Source organism: Apodemus sylvaticus, chromosome 1 (assembly GCF_947179515.1).
Source record: "Apodemus sylvaticus chromosome 1, mApoSyl1.1, whole genome shotgun sequence".
Classification (NCBI taxonomy): Eukaryota; Metazoa; Chordata; class Mammalia; order Rodentia; family Muridae; genus Apodemus; species Apodemus sylvaticus.
In genome coordinates, this window is record NC_067472.1 from 199,800,494 (window position 1) to 199,819,764 (window position 19,271).

A 19,271-nucleotide genomic window follows, 5' to 3' on the forward strand; every position below is an offset into this window, starting at 1 on the left:
CAACCCTTTCCTACTCTAAACACTTACTTCTATCCTCTAAGATGCTCAAGAATCCCAGGAATGCAGCTGCTAAAGTGTCATGGACCTAACATTGAAAGGAGTCATACATTTCTCCAGTCAGGGGTGGTGCACACCTTTGACCCCAGCACTTGGGAGGTAGAGGTAGGTGAATCTCTGTGAGTTCGAGGCCAGCCTGGTCTACAGAGCAAGATTCAGACAGGGCTACAAAGAGAATCCCTGATTTGTAAAACCAAAAGAAGAAGCAAAGAAGAGGAGCAGGAAGAGGGGAGGAAGAGAAGGACGAGGAGGTGGAGGAAGAGGAATAGGGGGCAAAGGAGGAAGAGGAAGAGGAAGAGAAGGAGGAAGAAAGGAAATAGTTGAACATTTCTCTCAGCTCCTGAGCTGCTATTCAGTATACTTTTTATAAACACAATTTTTAAAACTGTTCTAAAACACATTCCATTTATTTGTATTTATTTGTTACTCTGTATCTAACACCATGCTTACACATGACACCGTCTTCCAGATCTTTCTCATATTCCAGTTTTGTCTTGGTGTCATAGGGAATTCATTACTGTTAATATTATATATATACAGTTTCTTCTTCAGACCTCATTTCAAAAAGTTGATAGATTCAGTTTTCATGCACCTGACTATAGTTAATATGTCAACGATCATATTCACATTGATTAAAGATATCATGTTATCCTTTGGAGTACCCAATTTTCTGGACGATGTTGGTTGTAAGGCAGTTTTGTTTTCATTCAGAGTCAGCCGGGGTCTGTCCATCTGCACCACCTCTGTTCTAAGCACATTCCAAGTCATCACCATCACTCCCAGCAGTTCTAAGTGGGCCTCCTGGCTGAAGCCTAGACTCTCCACATGGATTTTTTCTTCCTTACTTTGCTCCTGGCTTATTAACCTACTTATCTACGGGTATATGGTTGATGTGGTAATAGCCCAAACCAATAAAACTCATTTTGGCCATGGATATTTGGATGGTTACTGTCAAAGCAAAAACTTTGGGAACCACAACTCAGGGTCATTTTTTAGCATTATCATCATTCACGATCTCTTCTTTGTGGCCATCATGATGTGGGCCAGTCTCTACATGGTGATTTTCCTCTATAGACACCGCAAGAGAGCCCAGCATCTCCACAGCCCAAGCCTTTCCTCCCAGCCATCTCCTGAGCGCAATGCCACTCACAGCATCCTGTCTCTGGTGAGCTGCTTTGTGTTAACTTATTGGTTGAACAACTTCGTCAACCTTTATGGCTTTTACACAAATGAAAAAATTCCAAGATTGGAGTCGATTAATGTGATTTTTACAGCATGCTACCCAACCATCTGCCCTTTTTTACTTATGAAGAATAATAAAGTTATTTTGCAATTTACTTCTTCATTTTCTGTACTGAGAATGACCTGTTTCAAAGTTCACTCCATGGCTGAACTGAAACCCACACTTTCTCAGCATTAAAAGTGTCTTAATGACTTTCATGAAATAAAAAATTTGAATGTGGAGGTTCTTGATCCACTTGGACTTGAACGTTGTACAAGAAGATAAGAATGGATCGATTTCCATTCTTCTACATGCTCACCTCAAGTTTAACCAGCACCATTTATTGAAAATGCTGGGGTTTTTTTCCACTGGATGATTTTAGCTCCTTTGGTCAAAGATCAAGTGACCATAGGTGTGTCGGTTCATTTCCAGTTCTTCAACTCTGTTCCATTGACCTACATACCTGTCTCTGTACCAATACCATAGAGTTTTTATCACTATTGCTCTGTAGTACTGCTTGAGGACAGGGATGGTGATTCCTCCAGAAGTTCTTTTATTATTGAGAATAGTTTTCACCATTTGGTTTTTCATTATTCCAAATGAATTTGGGAATTGCTTTCTCTAACTCTATGAGGAATTGAGTTGGAATTTTGATGGAGATTGCATTGAATCTGTAGATTGCTTTTGACAAGATGGCCATTTTTACTACATTAATCCTGCCAATCCATGAACATGGGAGATCTTTCCATCTTTTGAGATTTTCTTTGATTTCTTTCTTCAGAGTCTTGAACCCCTTGCTTGGTTAGAGTCACACCAAGAAATTTTATATCACTTGTTACTATTATGAAGGGTGTCATTTCCCTAATTTCTTTCTCAGCTTGGTTTTCCTTTGAGTGTAAGAAGGCTACTGGTTTGTTTGGGTTAATTTTATATCTAGCTACTTTGCTGAAGTTATTTATCAGGGTTAGGAGTTCTCTGGTGGAATTTTTGGGGTTGCTTAAGTAGACTATCATATCTGCAAAGAGTGATAATTTGATTTCTTCCTTTCCAATTTGTATCCCTTGGACCTCCTTTTGTTGTCTAATTGCTCTAGCTAGAACTTCAAGTACTATATTGAATAGGTAGGGAGAGAGTGGGCAGCTTTGTCTGGTCCCTGATTTTAGTGGGATTGCTTCAACTTTCTATCCATTTAGTTTGATATTGGCTACCGGTTCGTTGTATATTGCACTTACTATGTTTAGGTATGGGCCTTTAATTCCTGATCTTTCCAAGACTTTTATCATGAAAGGGTGTTGATTTCTTTTCTTCCCCCCCCCCCCCCGAGACAGGGTTTCTCTGTATAGCCCTGGCTGTCCTGGAACTCACTCTGTAGACCAGGCTGACCTTGAACTCAGAGATCCGCCTGCCTCTGCCTCCCAAGTGCTGGGATTTTTTTTTTTTTTTTTTTGGAATTTTTTTCAAATACTTTCTCAGCATCTAATGAAATGATCATGTGTTTTTTTTATTTGAGTTTGTTTATATATTGGGTTACATTGATGGATTTCCATATATTGAACCATCCCTGCATCCCTGGGATGAAGCCTACTTGATCGTGATGGATTATTGTTTTGATGTGGTCTAAGACTCTGTTTGTGAGAATTTTATTATTTTTGCATCAATATTCACAAGGGAAATTGGTCTGGCAATCTTTCTTCATTGGGTCTTTTTTGTAGTTCAGGTATGAACAAAATTGTGGCATCATAGAATGAATTGGGTAGTGTTCTTTCTGTTTCTATTTTGTGGAATAGTTTGATGAGTATTGGTATTAGGTCTTTTTTGAAGGTCTGATAGAATTCTGCACTAAATCCATCTGGTCCTGAGCTTTTTTTTTTCTATTGGGAGACTTTTAATGACTATTTCTGTTTCTTCAGGGGTTACAGGAAGGTTTAGGTGGTTTTTCTGATCCTAATTTAACTTTAGTGCCTGGTATCCAGTTTTGTTCAGTATAGGCTTTTGTAGTAGGATCTGATGATTTTTTGGATTTTCTCATTTTCTGTTATGTCTCCCCTTTCATTTCTAATTTTATTAATTTGGCTAGTGTCTCTGGGCCCTCTAGTTAGTCTGGCTAAGGGTTTATCTATCTTGTTGATTTTCTCAAAGCACCAGCTCCTGGTTTTGTTGATTCTTTGTATGGTTCACTTTGTTTCTACTTGGTTGGTTTCAGCCCTGAGTTTGATGATTTTATTTCCTACCATCTATTCCTCTTGGGTGAATTTGCTTCTGTTTATTCTAAAGTTTTCAGTTGTGATATCAAGCTGCTACTCTATGCTTTCTCCAGTTTCTTTTTGGAGGCACTGAGAGCTATGAGTTTGCCTCTTAGCACTGTTTTCATTGTGTCCCACAAATTTGGGTATGTTGTGCCTTCATTTTCATTGAAGACTCTAAAAAGTCTTTAATTTCTTTGTTTATTTCTTCCTTGACCAGGTTATCATTGAGTAGAGCATTCATTGTTCAGCTTCCATGCGAATTTCGGCTTTCTGTTGTTTTTGTTGTTATTAAAGACCAGTTCAAGTCCAAGGGGATCAAGAACCTCCACATAAAACCAGATACACTGAAACTAATAAAAGAAAAAGTGGGAAAGAGCCTTGAACACTTGGGCACAGGGAAATTTTTCCTGAACAGAACATCAATGGCTTATGCTCTAAGATCAACAATCAACAAATGAAACTTCATAAAATTGCAAAGCTTCTGTAAGGCAAAGAACAGTTTCAATAGGACAAAACGGCAACCAACTGAATGGGAAAAAATCTTTACCAACCCTACATCCAATAGAGAGCTAATATATAATATTTACAAAGAACTCAAGAAGTTAGACTCCAGAGAGTCAAATAACCCTATTTAAAAAATGGGGAACAGAGCTAAGCAAAGAATTTTCAACTGAGGAATACGGATGGCTGAGAAGCACCTAAAAAATGTTCAGGCCTAGAGAGATGGCTCAGAGTTTATAAGCACAGGCTGCTCTTCCAGAGGTCCTGAGTTCAATTCCCAGCAAGCACATGATGTGGCTCACAAACACCTATAATCAGATCTGGTGCCCTCTTCTGTCCTGCTGTATACATAATAAATGAATTTTTTAAGAAAGAAAGGAAGGAGAGAGGAAAGGAGGGAAGAAAGGAAGGAAGGAAGGAAGGAAGGAAGGAAGGAAGAAAGAAAGAAAAAAAGAAAGAAAGAAAGAAAGAAAGAAAGAAAGAAAGAAAGAAAGAAAGAAAGAAAGAAAGAAAGAAAGAAAGAAAGGAAGGAAGGAAGGAAGGAAGGAAGGAAGGAAGGAAGGAAGGAAGGAAGAAAGAAAGAAAGAAAGAAAGAAAGAAAGAAAGAAAGAAAGAAAGAAAGAAAGAAAGAAAGGAAGGAAGGAAGGAAGGAAGGAAGGAAGGAAGGAAGGAAGGAAGGAAGGAAGGAAGGAAGGTTCAACATCGTTAGTCATCAAGGAAATGTAAATCAAAACAACCCTGAGATTCTACTTCACCCCAGACAGAATGGGTAAGATCAAAAACTCAAGTGACAGCAGATACTGGAGAAGATGTGGAGAAAGAGAAACACTCCTCCATTGCTGGTGGGATTGCAAGCTGGTAAAACCACTCTGGAAATCAGTTTGGCAGTTCCTCAGAAAATTGGACATAGCACTACCTGAGGACCCAGCTATACCACTCCTGGGCATATACTCAGAAGATGACCCAACATATAAATAGGACACATGCTCCACTATGCTCATAGCAGCCTTATTTATAATAGCCAGTAGCTGGAAAGAACTCAGATGTCCCTCAATAGGGGAAAGGATACAGAAAATGTGGTACATTTACACAATGGAGTACTACTCAGCTATTAAAAACAGTGAAATCATGAAATTCTTAGGCTAGAAAATATCATCCTGGGTGAAATAACCCAATCACAGAAGAACACACATGCTATTCACTCACTGATAAGTGGTTATTAGCCCAAAAACTCAGAATAAACACCATACAATTCACAGACCACATGAAGCTCAAGAAGAAGGAAAACCAAAGTGCAGATACTTTGGTCCTTCTTTGAAGGGGTACACGTACAAAAACAAAACAAAGTGTGGAGCAAAGGCTGAAGGAAAGACCAGGCAGAAACTGCCCCACCTGAGGATCCATCCTTTATACAGTTACCAAACCCAGACCAACAAGTGCTTGCTGACAGAAGCCTGATACAGCTGTCTCCTGAGAGGCCCTGCCAGTGTCTGACAAATAGAGGCAGATGCTTGCAGCCAACCAATGGACTGAACACAGGGTCTCCAATGGAAGAGTTAGAGAAAGGACTAAAGGAGCTGAAGGAGTTTGCAACCCAGAGGGAGAACAACAATATCAACCAACCAGACCCCCAGAGCTCCCAGGAACTAAACCACCAACCAAAGTGTACACATGGAGGACCCATGGCTCCAGTCACATATATAGCAGAGGACGGTCTTGTCGGACATCAGTGGGATAGAGGCCCTTGTTCCTGGGAAAACTGGATGCCCCAGTGCTAGGGAATGCCACACTGGAGAGGCGGGAGTGGGGGGAAGCAGCCTCCTAGAAGCAGAGGGAGGGAGGATAGGATAGGGGGGTTCTGGAGGGGAATCTGAGAAAGGAGATAACATTTGAAGTGCAACTAAATAAAATATCCAATTTAAAAATGTGTTTGTCATCCATGTGCTGGGGAGAAGGCTCAGTGATTAAAAGCATTCCCAGAAACCACATGGTAGCTTATGACCATCTACAAAGAGAACTGAGGCCCCCTCCTGGCTTGCAGGTATACCTGCAGACAACTCACTCATAATTTAAAAAAGAGATGTTCACCAGCCTTTGTGATCAGAGAAACGCCAATTAAAATTATTCCCAGCCGTTAAAAACCAATGACCTCATTAAATTTGCAGGCAAATGATTGGAACTAGAAAAGATCCTTGGGAGTGAGGTAAACTAGACCTATAAAGACAAAGATGGTGTGCACTTGTAAGCAGATAGGAGACATAAAGCACAGGGTAATCATGCTACAATCCACAGATCCAAAGGTGCTAAGTAGCAGGGAGGGCTCGAGTGGGGGGAGAATATATGGACCTTCCCCGGAAAGGGAAACAGAGTAGGCATCGTGGGTGGATGGGGAAGGAGACAGGGAGTAGAGACAGAGGGGGAATAGGAGCAGGAGGGACAGCTGAGCGGTGTGGCGCACGCCTTTAATCCCAGCACTTGGGAGGCAGAGGCAGGCAGATTTCTGAGTTCAAGGGCAGCCTGGTCTACAGAGTGAGTTCCAGGACAGCCAGGGCTACACAGAGAAACCCTATCTTGGGAAAAAAAAGAAAGAAAGAAAAGAAAAGAGAAGAAAGAAAAAAATAATTCTGAAACCCCAAACATCTAAAAACATAAAAGCCCCTAAATAGTCAAAAAATCCAGATTGAAAAAATAATAATGCTGGAAGTATGACTGTACCTGACTTCAAATCATACTATAGGACCATAGGACAAAAGCATGGTACTGGCACAGAGGCATCCGGGTCAAGAGAACAGATATCCCGAATATAAACCCACAGAGAAACAATCGTCTGACTCACAAAAATACCCAAACTACACATTGGACAAAGAACGGCCCCTTTGGCAAATGGTTAGGTGAAGACTAAAGACCCATCCGTGAGTAGAAAAATAAGGCTGGATCCTTATCTCTCACTCTGAATAAAAATCATCTCCAATTACATTTTAACTCTTGATAGAAACCATTCTGAAACCATTAGTGGAAAAATAAAACAAAGCACTTCAAATGTAGATGCAGGAAAGACTTTCTGAATAGGATTCTCAAGGAGCAGCGTCAGCAGTTGACAAACAAGATTTCATATAATTAAAACGCTTCTTTGCGGCAAAGGAAAATAACTCAAGTGAAGAGGTAGCCCACAGAATGAGACAAAATATTTTCTAGCTATACAACTAATAAATGATATATAGAGATTATAGAAAGTAAAAGGAACTCTCAGAAATAAACAAGAAATCAAGCAAGCCAGCCAATGAATAGGCTACTGAAATGAACAGACAGATCTCAAAATACAAAATGTAAAAGGCCAACAACCATACGTAACAATAATAACTAGAAAAGATGAGGTCATGGATTTGAGCGGGAACTGGGAAAGGGACATAGGAGGTGTTGGAGGGGGAGCTGGAGACGTAGGAATTATGGAAATACAGTACTTGACTTATTAGGCTTTTCTTGCTATGAAGAGACACCATGACCAAGGCAAATTTTATAAAGAAAACACTTCATTGTGGCTGGCTTATAGCTTCAGGGGTTCAGTCCGTTATCACCATGGTGGGAAGCGTGACAGCATCCAGGCAGACGTGGTGCTGGAGAAGGAGCTGAGGGTTCTACAGATTGACCCAGAAGGAAGCCAAGGATGAGACTCTCACTCCACACTAGGCAGAGCCTGAGCTTGGAGCCCGCAAAGCCCACCCCACCATGACACACTTCCTCCAGTCAGGCCACACCTCCTAGTAGTGCCACTTCCCGTAGGCCAAGGATTCTCAAACCACCACATTCCTCGTGTATAAAATTGTGAGCAAAGAGGTGGAGAGGACCTAAGAGGAGTTGAGGGTTGGGGTGGGGGATAGATGATCAAAATATTATATGAAAAAATCTTAAATTAAAATGTCTGGCCGTGCAGTGGTGGACTGCACTTGGGAGGCAGAGGTAGGCAGATTTCTGAGTTCGAGGCCAGCCTGGCCTACAGAGTGAGTTTCAGGACAACCAGGGCTATACAAAGAAACCCTGTCTCAAAAAACAAAAAAAATAAAATTCAGCCTTCATTTATTAAAAAAAGAAAAAGAAAAATGGGGGGAAAAATCTGTACATTGTTGTGAATAGCCCTGGGCTTGTATTTTGATGCTAATTCCACTCCTTAGAGAGGCTGCAGATGAGGAGTTGCCTTGTGAACTTTCTCCCCACCTTAACTTTTCAAATAAAGGCTCAAGCCAAAGATTGGAGGAAGTGGGAGGAGCTGAGAGTCTAGGGGAGGAGTCACGGGCGATCAGAAGTAGAAGAGGAGCTGGGGTGTGGGGGCATCAACAGGGAGGCTGCAGAGAGAGAAGCTCGTGGCCTGGAGAAACCACAAGTTATATGAGATAATATAGATGAGAATAAAGTAGTGTAGTGGGAGATCCACCTAATCTAGGCTTGTAGCTTGTATTGTTACCTGATGGAGTTGAGATTTCTTTTACCTGGGAATTGGGTTGGAACAAAGTAGCAATAGTAAATTGTGTACTTTAGTGCTACTGTGTGTATATCTAGATACACTAGCCATCAAATAAATGCAAATCAGGCTGGAGAGATGGCTCAATGGTTAAGAGCACTCACTCTCCTTCCAGAGGACATATGCAGCTCACAACTATTTATAACTACAGCTCCAGGAATCTGACACCATCACACAGACACCCAGGCAAGTAAGATATCAATGCACATGAAATAAAGATATATCTGATAAATAAATAAATGCAAATCTAGACTACAGTGGCATTCCATCCTACCTCGGTCAGAATGACATCACTCCCCCCCCCACACTTTCTTCCTTCCAGCCACTCCCAGCTGCTCTTCCTGAAACCCCTCCCATGATACCCACTCTCAAGCTGATAGCCTCTTTTTCTCTGATTATTATAATTACATACATACATACATGTGTGAGTACACAAATATGTATTGTATTGTATGCCATCAGAACATTATGTACATATATGTGTATGGGTATATATAACATGCTAAGAGCCCATCCCTAGACAGAAAACTACAGGAAAAAAAAAAATTTTTTTTTTCGAGACAGAGTTTCTCTGTGTAGCCCTGGCTGTCCTGGAACTCACTCTGTAGACCAGGCTGGCCTCAAACTCAGAAATCTGCCTGCCTCTGCCTCCCAAGTGCTGGGATTAAAGGCGTGCGCCACCACTGCCCAGCAGAACTACAGGAAATTAATGACTGCTTGGAGAAGGAGACAGAGCCTTTCCCAGTTTTGAACCCCCAACCCCCATTATGGGTTGTCTGATGCAGAATGGTCAGCCGTGAAACCATATACATACAAATAATAAACAATCCTTTAAATAAATAAATATAAACATGTAAATAGACCAATAAAAGCCCTACTTTGCGACCAGCTCTAGCACTCTTTGTCACGCACTCAAAGGCCTCCGTGAGAACATGGATGATAAAGTGTTCCTGCACCCGCAGGAGAGCCTGAATGTGAGCCCAGCACCCGGGTAAGACCAAGCCACAGGAGCTTGTGTTTGTAGCTGCAGCTATAGGAACGTGACAGCAGGATTTCTGGTTTTACCAGGACAGTCAGCATAGACTAACTGATGACACTCAGGACCCACGGGAGATCTTGTCTCGGGAGGGAACAAGGAAGAGGGCTCATAAAGGATGTAAGGCTGGAAAACAAGGGAGAGCTCTGTGAGCATGAACTACTGGACAGGACATCGCTGTGCAAGCAGAAACTCACGGTACCTATAGTGACCTTCACAAGATCAAGCCACTTAAAAATCCCAGCTTGGCATCCTACGGCTGACGGAAACAGATGCAGAGACCCACAGGCAAACATTAGACTGACTTTAAGAGTCTTGTCAACTGGAGCCCACGGGGCTCACAGGGGCTCACAGGGACTGAACCACCGACCGAAGAGCAGCAAGGGCTGGTCCTAGACCTGTGTCACCTGCGTAGCAGATACAGCCTCAGCAGGAGAGGATGTGCGACTTGATGCTCCAAGGTGCATTGGCATCCATGGAGGATTCTTCTTCTCTGAGAAGGGGAGAGGTAGCTGGGGGAGGCGTCAGTAAGGGTGGGACTGAGAATCTTATATTTAAAAACCCAAGAAGGGATGAGAGAGAGGCTCCTGAAGTCCCAATTTTACACTGGCAGTTGATGGCTACTATGAGAGGAGAGTCATTTTCTTTAGAGGTCTGGCCCCCAGCAGGCTGATGTTAAGAAAGAGATGTGTTGAATCGCACCCGGCGGAGGGTCTCACAGCGAAATACAAAAGCAGCTGGGAAGCCGCGGCGAGCCGAGTTCTCAGCGCCAGGGCAAAGCGCTAGTGCGGCCGCGATGGCGCTCCGACACCCGAAGCCGCAGAGCCAGCTAGCAGCCGGGCCGCCTCGCCGCCCACACCCGGGCGCCCCGGCTTGGCTTGAAGCGGCGGTGGTGACACCGGCGCGCCAGCAGGAGCATGGGGCGGAAGATTCGGGGAACCGCCTCCGCCGCGGGGCTTTGGCTGCTGGCTGTGGGGTCGCTGCGGACGCTGTGGGAGAGCTCCTGCCACCATGGACCGAGCTGCCAGCCTCTCGGCCGCCCGGAGATCAACTCCCTCGGCATCCGATCCTAAGTGGCGGCCGGAACCGCGATTCCCTCTGCCCCGCCCCTAGTGTGGGACGCCCGCGGCGGCTTCCTGAAAACTTTCCCGGCGCTGCTCACCCTGGCGGCCGGCGCCGCTAACCCGCCTGGGAGGCACCCAGACGACCGCGGGCGGCACTTGCCCGCAGGCTGTCCCGGCCCGCAGAGCGCAGGGCGGTGCACTGGGGCGTCTTCTGGAGCCGCGGCCTGGAGAAGCAGGTGCCCCGAGGCTTTTCCGAAGGCCAAGCAGCAGCTTCGCTGGAGGTGGCACAGGGTGCTCGGGGGGGGGGGGGGGGGGGGGCTCTGGATCGCGGGAGCTGCGGACGCAGTTGCAACCGCCTAGCCCGCTTTGCCGACGGCACCCGTGCCTGTGTACGCTGCGGCATCAACCCAGAGCAGATACAGGGCGAGCCCTGTCCTACGACCTTGCGCGCCTGCCGGGCCTCCGGCGCCACGTGCCGCCGCTGGCACTGGCTCGGGTGGAGGCTCGGGGCGCGCAGTGGGTGCAGGGGCAGGAGGAGCTGCGCACCGCGCACTGGACCGAGGGCAGCGTGGTGAGCCTGACGCGCTGGCTGCCTAACCTCACCAACGTGGTGGTGCCCGAGCCCTGGCGATCAGAGGACGGCCGTCTGCGGCCTCTTCGCAACGCCGGGGGCGAGCTGACCAACCTCAGCCAGGCGGAGCTGGTGGACCTGGTACAGCGGACCGATCTGATCCTCTTCCTTTACCTGACAGCCGACTTCGACCGACTTGTGTGCAACCTCTTCAGCTTACAGTGGGACCCACGCGTTATGCACCGCGCTACCAGCAACCTGCACCGAGGACCAGGAGGGGCGTTGGTCTTTCTGGGACAATGAGGCGGCTTGGTGCAAGGTGTGAGTATTCCGAGAGCGGACTGCTAGGCGCGTCTTGGAGCTGCACCGGGGTCAGGACGCCGCGGCCCGGCTGCTGCGCCTCTACGGTCGCGAAACGCGTTTCCCAGAGCTGGCAGAGCTCTAGACCCCCACGCCCAGCTGCTACAGCGCCGCCTTGACTTCCTCGCCAAACACATTTTGCACTGCAAAGCCAAGAGCCCGGGGACTTAATGACACTCCGAGGAAGAGAGGAACTGGGCTATGAATAATGGGAGTTAGGGGTGTCTTCTCTGCCACAGGTTATGACCAATCGGCCAACGCCCACCCAATGGTCTGATCGCCAAGCTGTCTAAAAACTTGTGTGTTACCCACTTGCCCCTTTGTTTTCATGCCAGACTGTTATCCTTTCCAAGTTCTGGTCTTTTGGATTTGGTTTTTTCCAGACGGGGTTTCTCTGTATAGCCCTGGCTGTCCTGGAACTCACTCCTAGACCAGGCTGGCCTCGAACTCAGAAATCCGCCTGCCTCTGCCTCCCAGAGTGCTGGAATTACAGGCGTGAGCCACCACCGCCCGACCCTTTCCAAATTTTGGAAGGGCAAACTCACCGAGGCGAGAAGTGTAACATTCCCTCCACCTAGCTTATAAAAAGAATTCTGTGCTTGTGTGGAGAATGGATCCAAAGAAACTGGCTGCTGGGGTTTGGGCCCGGAATGGCAGTCTCTTTGGGAGATGCAGTCCATTTTTGTCGCTCCCGCCCCCCATCCCCGACCCCTTCCCCAAAAGGAAAACTTCCGGTTGAGCTGATTCTTCTAATTCCTACTGAACACAGCGCTGGTGGCCCCAGAGCAGGCTATGACAGGGCTGGTGGAGCCCCTTCCTGTGTTTGCCCTTTGTTCCAGGGCACGATGGCGAGGTAACTGTTTCAAGATGAGTGGCAGCTCTGGATAGGACAAAGAGCAAGATATCCCCGTCCCTGGGAGCCCTGCAACCCCGACAGTTCGTCTGACCCATTCCTGAACTCCTGTCATTTTGGCCTGAAGGCTATGAATTCGGGACTAGTTGTAAGCAAAGTCAATAATGAGTTTTCTTCCTGCGTCTCCCAACTGACCAAAAATGACAATGATGATGTTCACCGGAAGGAAAAAGAAATCAGTTTCATGCACTTTACTTTTTTTAATTTTAATTTTTTAGTAAGAAAACTTTATTTGACAGAATTTACCTTCTATGTATATATGTGCATAAATTGTGGTGTAAATAGACTAAACAAACTTATAGTTCAATAAAAGGGGGTTTAAAATTTAAAAAAAAGAGAGAGAGATGTGTTAGAAGATGCTGACAGAAGTCGGGCAGAGAGTTGGAATGGGAAGTGGACATGATCAAAACACTGTATGCTGTTTTCCAAAAATAAATAAAAGAGTTTTGACGGGTTGGGTTGGGTTGGTTGGGTTGGGTTGGGTTGGTTGAGTTGGTTGGGTTGGTGGGTTGGGTTGGGTTGGTTAGGTTGGTTGGGTTGGGTTGGGTTGGGTTGATTGGGTTGGGTTGGGTGGGTTGGGTTGGGTTGGGTCGGGTTGGGTTGGTTGGAGTTTTTGTGGTGGTGCTGGTGGTTTGGTTTGTTTGGTTTTGTTTTTATTTTTGGTTGTTTTCATTTGCAAGGTTTGAGACAGGGTTTCACTATGTAGCTTTGGCTGTCCTGGAACTCAGTGTAGACCAGGCTGATCCCAAATTCACAGAAATCCACCTGCCTCTGTGATCTATGTGCTGAGATTAAAGGTGTGGGCTACCACAACCACCATTATAAATGTTATTTTTAAAAATCAATAAATATGAATAATTGAGTGGGACTTTTCATATTAATCACAGGCAAGAGGCTGGAACTAGAAAATGTCATCCTGAGTAAGAACACACATAGTATTACACACTGAGAAGTGGATATTAGCCCAAAAACTAGGAATACCCACGATATCATTCACAGACCATACAAAGCTCAAAAAGAAGGAAGACCAAAGTGTGGATGCTTCAGTCCTTCTTAGAAGGGGAAACAAAATACTCACAGGAGGTAGAGGGTGGGGGGGACTTGAGAAAGAGAGGAGGGGGAGGGGGAGAAGGGGAGGCAGGATTAGGTATGGGAGGAGACAGAGATGATATACAGAGGGTCAGGAATTTGAGCAGAGGTGTGCACAGATGGAGGAACTGGGGTAGCCACCAGCAAGCCCCAGGTGCCAGGAAAGCAAGAGGCCCCCAGAACCAAATATGGATGAGATTAGCTGAAATGCCCAACCAAGGGGAGGGAGAACCTGTGGAGACCATATCCAGAGGTTAGGCACGAGCCCCAGTTAATGGATGGGGCCACCCAATCATCTCCCAGCATTACTCCTGTCTAAAGGAAACGCATGGACAGAGAGTGGATCAGAGACTGAAGGAAAGGCCATCCAGAGACTGCCCCACCTGGGGATCCTTCCCATATACAGACACCAAACACAGACACTATTGCAGATGACAAGTGCTTGCTGGCAGGAGCCTGATAGAGCTGTCTCCTGAGAGGCTCTGTCAGAGCCTGACAAATACAGAGGTGGATGCTTGCAGCCAACCACTGAACTGAGCACGGGGTCCCTAGTGGAAGAGCTGGAGATAGGACCCAAGGAGCTGAATGGGTTTGCGGCCATAGGAACAGCAATATCAACCAACCAGACTCCCCCAGAGCTCCCAGGAACTAAACCACCAACTAAAGAGTACACATGAAGGGACCCATGGCTCCAGCTGCATATATAGCAGAGGATGGCCTTTTTGGGCATCAATGGGAGGAGAGACTTGATCTTGTAAAGGCTCGATGCTTCAGTGTAGGGGAATGCCAGGGCGGGGAGGTGGGAGTGGTAGGGGGGTTTCTGGAGGAGAAACCTGGAAAGGGGTTAACATTTGAAATATAAATAAAATGTCCAATAAAAAAGCAATAATATTAACTTTTTAAAAAATGGGATTATGGCTGGGCAGTGGTGGCGCATACCTGTAATCCCAGCACTTGGGAGGCAGAGGCAGGTGGATTTCTGAGTTCGAGGCCAGCCTGGTCTATAAGGTGAGTTCCAGGACAGCCAGGGCTACACAGAGAAACCCTGTCTCGAATAACAAAAACAAAAAGAAAAGAAAAGAAAAAAACAGGATTATGAGGAAAGATGCCAAAATTGACCTCTGGCTCCCCCATGCCCATGCACGAATGTGCACATGAACACACAGACCCAAAACCAACTCCACTGGTGCTGGCCATGGACATTCTCATGTTTATTGTGAAACCAACAAGCCAGAGTCTCTTTTTTTTAGACTGGTATTCCAGTTTTACCTCTACCACTTGTGTGCTGTGCCTGTAGAGGCCAGAAGAGGGCGCCAGGTCCCCTGCAACTGGAATTACAGATAATTGTGAACCACCTACGTATTGAACCAGGTCCAATGCACAGGCGACAAGTGCTCTTAACCGCTGAGCCACTTGTCCCACCATGAGGATTATCTCTTAAAATACTGATGAGAATGCCGGGCAGTAGTGGCGCACACCTGTAATCCCAGCACTCTGAGAGGCAGAGGCAGGCGGATTTCTGAGTTCGAGGCTAGCCTGGTCTACAGAGTGAGTTCCAGGACAGCCAGGGCTACACAGAGAAACCCTGTCTCAAAAAAAATAAAAAAATAAATACTGATGAGAAGACTCTTTGACCACCATGATGTGGACACAAGAGCCCAACATCTCCACACCTTAAGCCTCGCCTCCAGCCGGCTCCTGGGCATAAGCCACGCCCAGCAGGCTGTGGCTAGGTTCTTTCAACTAACGCTTGAACGACTTTGTCACAAGTTATTGGTTTTGTACATCTGAGAAAGATCCAAGATTGCGGGGTATCGGTTAATGCCATTTTACAATACACTCTATTCACAAAAGCTATGAAATAGAATCTAATTAGTTCTCCACACACGGACGGGTGAATTTTTTTTAAAGATGCAGGTAAATGGATGAACACGAACATTCTCTTTGGAAGGAATTGCAAAGAGTGCTAATGTCACCGGGAACAAGGTGGAGTTGCTGGTGGTGAAGGCTCTCCCAGTGGCCTGGGGAGAGACAGGATAGATGAGGTAGAGACGTGGGTTCATATGACCTTCACGTGCAGCTTTAAGGGCTGCATTTGCAACAGATCGAGTGTTGCTAGTTAAGGTTGCAGCTATCCTGTCCAGATAGCTCCCCTGAGCTCAGCACAAAGCGGAGGACTCCCTTTCCCTGCAGGGCTTCCTCTTCTCTACCTTACAGGGAATCCCAACCCCCACACTCTACCTAAGGAATGTCATATAATCCTTGGCAAAATTACAAGTTCAACCTCCTGGAAAGCCTCTCCATGAAAATGAGGAATCCACAGAACCCTCAACCTCAGCCAATGAAACTCCACCCTAAAAAGGACCCCTTCCCACTTTCCAAGGATTATAAAGTCCTTGTTCACCCACAATAAAGAGCACAAGCTGTTTTGCTGACTATGGTCTAAGAGAGCTGTTTTCTGAAAGCTGTAACATGGACATCCCCAACCCCACACACACAGCCTCCACCTTCCATCCCCCAACCTGACCCCAGCATTTATTCCAGACTTTCACCCTTTCCTTCCTGATGTGTAAAAAAGACTCGGACCCCAGAACTCAGCTCCTCTCCATCTTTCCCCACTTGGTGTGCAGCAGCGAGCACCCGGAAATCCAAGGGGAAGAGGTAAAAATGGAACCACAGTCAAAGGAGTGGAGGATTGTATGGAGCTGTGGTGCACCAGGTTCAAGACATCCTCACCTAGTCCCCAGTGTCCTATACCCACTCCCTAACCCAGAAAAGCATTTCTGTGATCCCTGAACGTCAGCAGAGATCTGTATAAACCGGGATAGAGGTTGGGATCCTGCTGAGAATCAAAGCTGTCCTTGCCATAAAAGCAAAAGACCGTCCTCGATGGGGTGTGGTTACTTGGAGAAGGCACCTAGGTGATCAGTCAAGGGAAAGTGCAGAAGGAAGCACAGAAACAATGATGATATACATGAAGGAAAGAGAAAAGTTAAAAATCCCAGCCGGGCAGTGCTGGCTCACAGCTTTTATCCCAGCACTCAGGAGGCAGAGGCAGGCGGATCTCCGAAACCAGCCTGGTCTGCAGGGTGAGCTCCAGGACTGCCAGGGCTACACAGAGAAACAGACAAAACAAACAAACAACCACAACCCCCAACTCACAAAAGCTTACACGCTTCAGGTGCATCACCCAGACCTCAGCCAACAGCCAACAGCCAACACCCAAAACCCAACACCCAACACCCAACAGCCCTGCCTCTGGGGGAGCCTAACATTTATACACTCTCTCAAAAGCCCCCAGAATTCCAAATGTCACACAAGCTAGAACCAGAGGCAAATCATAGTCAGCTACTGCAGACAATATGAAGCAGCTTCATATGCCAGACCTAGGATTAAAGGGGGGAAAAGCATATTTGGGGGGGGGGTGGAGTTTGGTTTGGTTTGGTTTTTAGAGACAGGGTTTCTCTGTCTCTTACTATATGTAAGTACACTGTAGCTGTCTTCAGACACTCCAGAAGAGGGCATCAGATCTCATTACATATGGTTGTGAGCCACTGTGTGGTTGCTGGGATTTGAACTCAGGACCTCTGGAAAAGCAGTCAGTGCTCTTAACCACTGAGCCATCTCTCCAGCCCCATGAACATAGTTTTTAAAAATGCCTTTTAGACACAAAAAATAGTTTAATCAGGAACCCCACTAAAACCCAGGGCTGCACCCTGATAGCCAGAACCCAGTGACATCACTTACTTAAGATAGCCAGACACAGGCCTAGTGCCTCATGATGCCCACTGGACAATATATAAGCAAAAAACAAAAGCAATGCACTGCTCTGCACATCTGGAGGGAGAGAGATGCTGCCTTCCTTTGCCCTGCAGCTGGGGAGTCTCCCCCAGGGTCCTGACCCTTGAATCATAAACTTCTCTTAGAAACTGGACCTGATTTTTTTAGCTAAGCTATGCCACACAGGTGAACAGCCTTCAGAGTGTGAATTTTGTATGACGACTCTTAGGATAATAAAATGTAACTTTTGTTATATTAACGATGTGCACCTACCTTCTTGCTCGTGACGCAAGGGATTCCATGCCTTCTTAAAAGGATTGGTATCAGTTCAGGGCAAAGGGCTGCCTCTGGATGGAGAGCAGACATGTCCTCAGGCAAATGGCGGTTTATAAAGATATTAAGATGAGGTGCTTAATTCTTTTTAAAGATCTATTCATTTGATGCATATGAGTACACTATAGCTGTCTTCAGACATAGCAGAAGAGATCATCGGATCCCATTAGATATGGCTGTGAGCTACCATGTGGTTATTGGGAATTGAACTCAGGACCTCTGGAAAAGCAGTCAGTGCTCTTAACCTCTGAGCCATCTTTCCAGCCGCCAACGTGCCTAATTTTAATTAGTCATGTTAATTAGGAAAGACAAAGGAGGCTTTTCCTTGGTGGATTTCAATACTTTGATTGCTGGATTTGATAAACACCCTCAGGAGGAGGAAGCAGACAACTAAGAAACAGACCCGACGGCCTGCTTTAGAGTGTAAGTTAACAGTTTTCAGTCTAGGCAGAAGGAAGTGGGGAGAGGGGCAAGGCTCACCAGTGCCAGATTTGCCATTTTGGGGCTAACTAGACTCTCTTCTCTTCTGACCTGTGTGGGAACTGTCACATATGTGGTCCTTATAAACATAACAGGCAGGCTAGACTCGCAGCCAGATTTCCGCAGCTAGCTTGGGAGCCCAGGCCATGTATAGTAGGGTCAGAGTCCCTTCATGCAGCCCTTGAGAGAATTACAGGCTTTTTAATACAAAAAATGGGACCCTGGGGCTGAACAGATGGCTCAGAGGTTAAGCACACTTAATGCTCTCATATGCTCTCGTAGAGGACTGCTATCTGTAACCTCAGTTCCAGGGGATCAATTTCTTTAAAGATTTCTTTATTTTATATATACAAATACACTGTTGCTGTTTTCAGATATGCCAAAACAGGGCATCAGATTCCATTACAGATGGCTGTGAGCCACCATGTGTTTGCTGGGAATTGAACTCAGGACCTTTGGAAGAGCAGCCAGTGCTCTTAACCACTGAGCCATCTCTCCAGCCTTTTTTTTTTTAATTAAGATTTATTTATTTTATATATGTGAATACACTTCTGACTTTTGATGTCCTCTTCTGACCTCTAAAGGACCCAGGCACTCAAGGTTGTATATGTATACTTTCAGGCAAAACTCTCATACACATTAAATAAAATAAATGCATCTAAAAGCAAAAAACAAAACAAAACAAACAAAAACAATTGGGACCATAAATATTGTTATAAAGAAAAGAAGCCAGAACTCAAGGCTTCCTTTAATAGGACTAGTTTGTTGCACTGGCCACCCTTTGTATCCGAAGGCTAGAATCCCAAATGCTACAGGGGCTCATTTTTTTCTCATATATGTCTACATATATTTTGATTGAATGTTTTAAACTACTAGGCAGTAATGGCTAGAAGGAGGAGAGAGGGGGGAGAGGGTCTACAGGAGAGATGCAGTCAGTTTGCATGTCCACAGGAGGGTGTCATTATGCTGCCTCGAAGAAAAGAGACACACTGCAGGATGAATTCCTGCAGCAAGGGAGGGGTGGGGGTGGGGAGCAGCCTCTCTCCAGGACTGGACACTGCTGCACTGCCGGGCCGGCTTCCTAAAAGCTTTTTATTGTCACA

General features: G+C 45.8%; 2 pseudogenes; both read left to right on the forward strand.

Moving 5' to 3' along the window:
* The first annotated feature begins 499 nt into the window (after window positions 1–499).
* LOC127683707 (vomeronasal type-1 receptor 2-like) lies at window positions 500–1,449 on the forward strand (annotated as a pseudogene).
* A 9,046-nt stretch (window positions 1,450–10,495) lies between these two features.
* On the forward strand, window positions 10,496–12,929 carry LOC127683717 (four-jointed box protein 1-like; annotated as a pseudogene).
* Window positions 12,930–19,271: the final 6,342 nt, after the last annotated feature.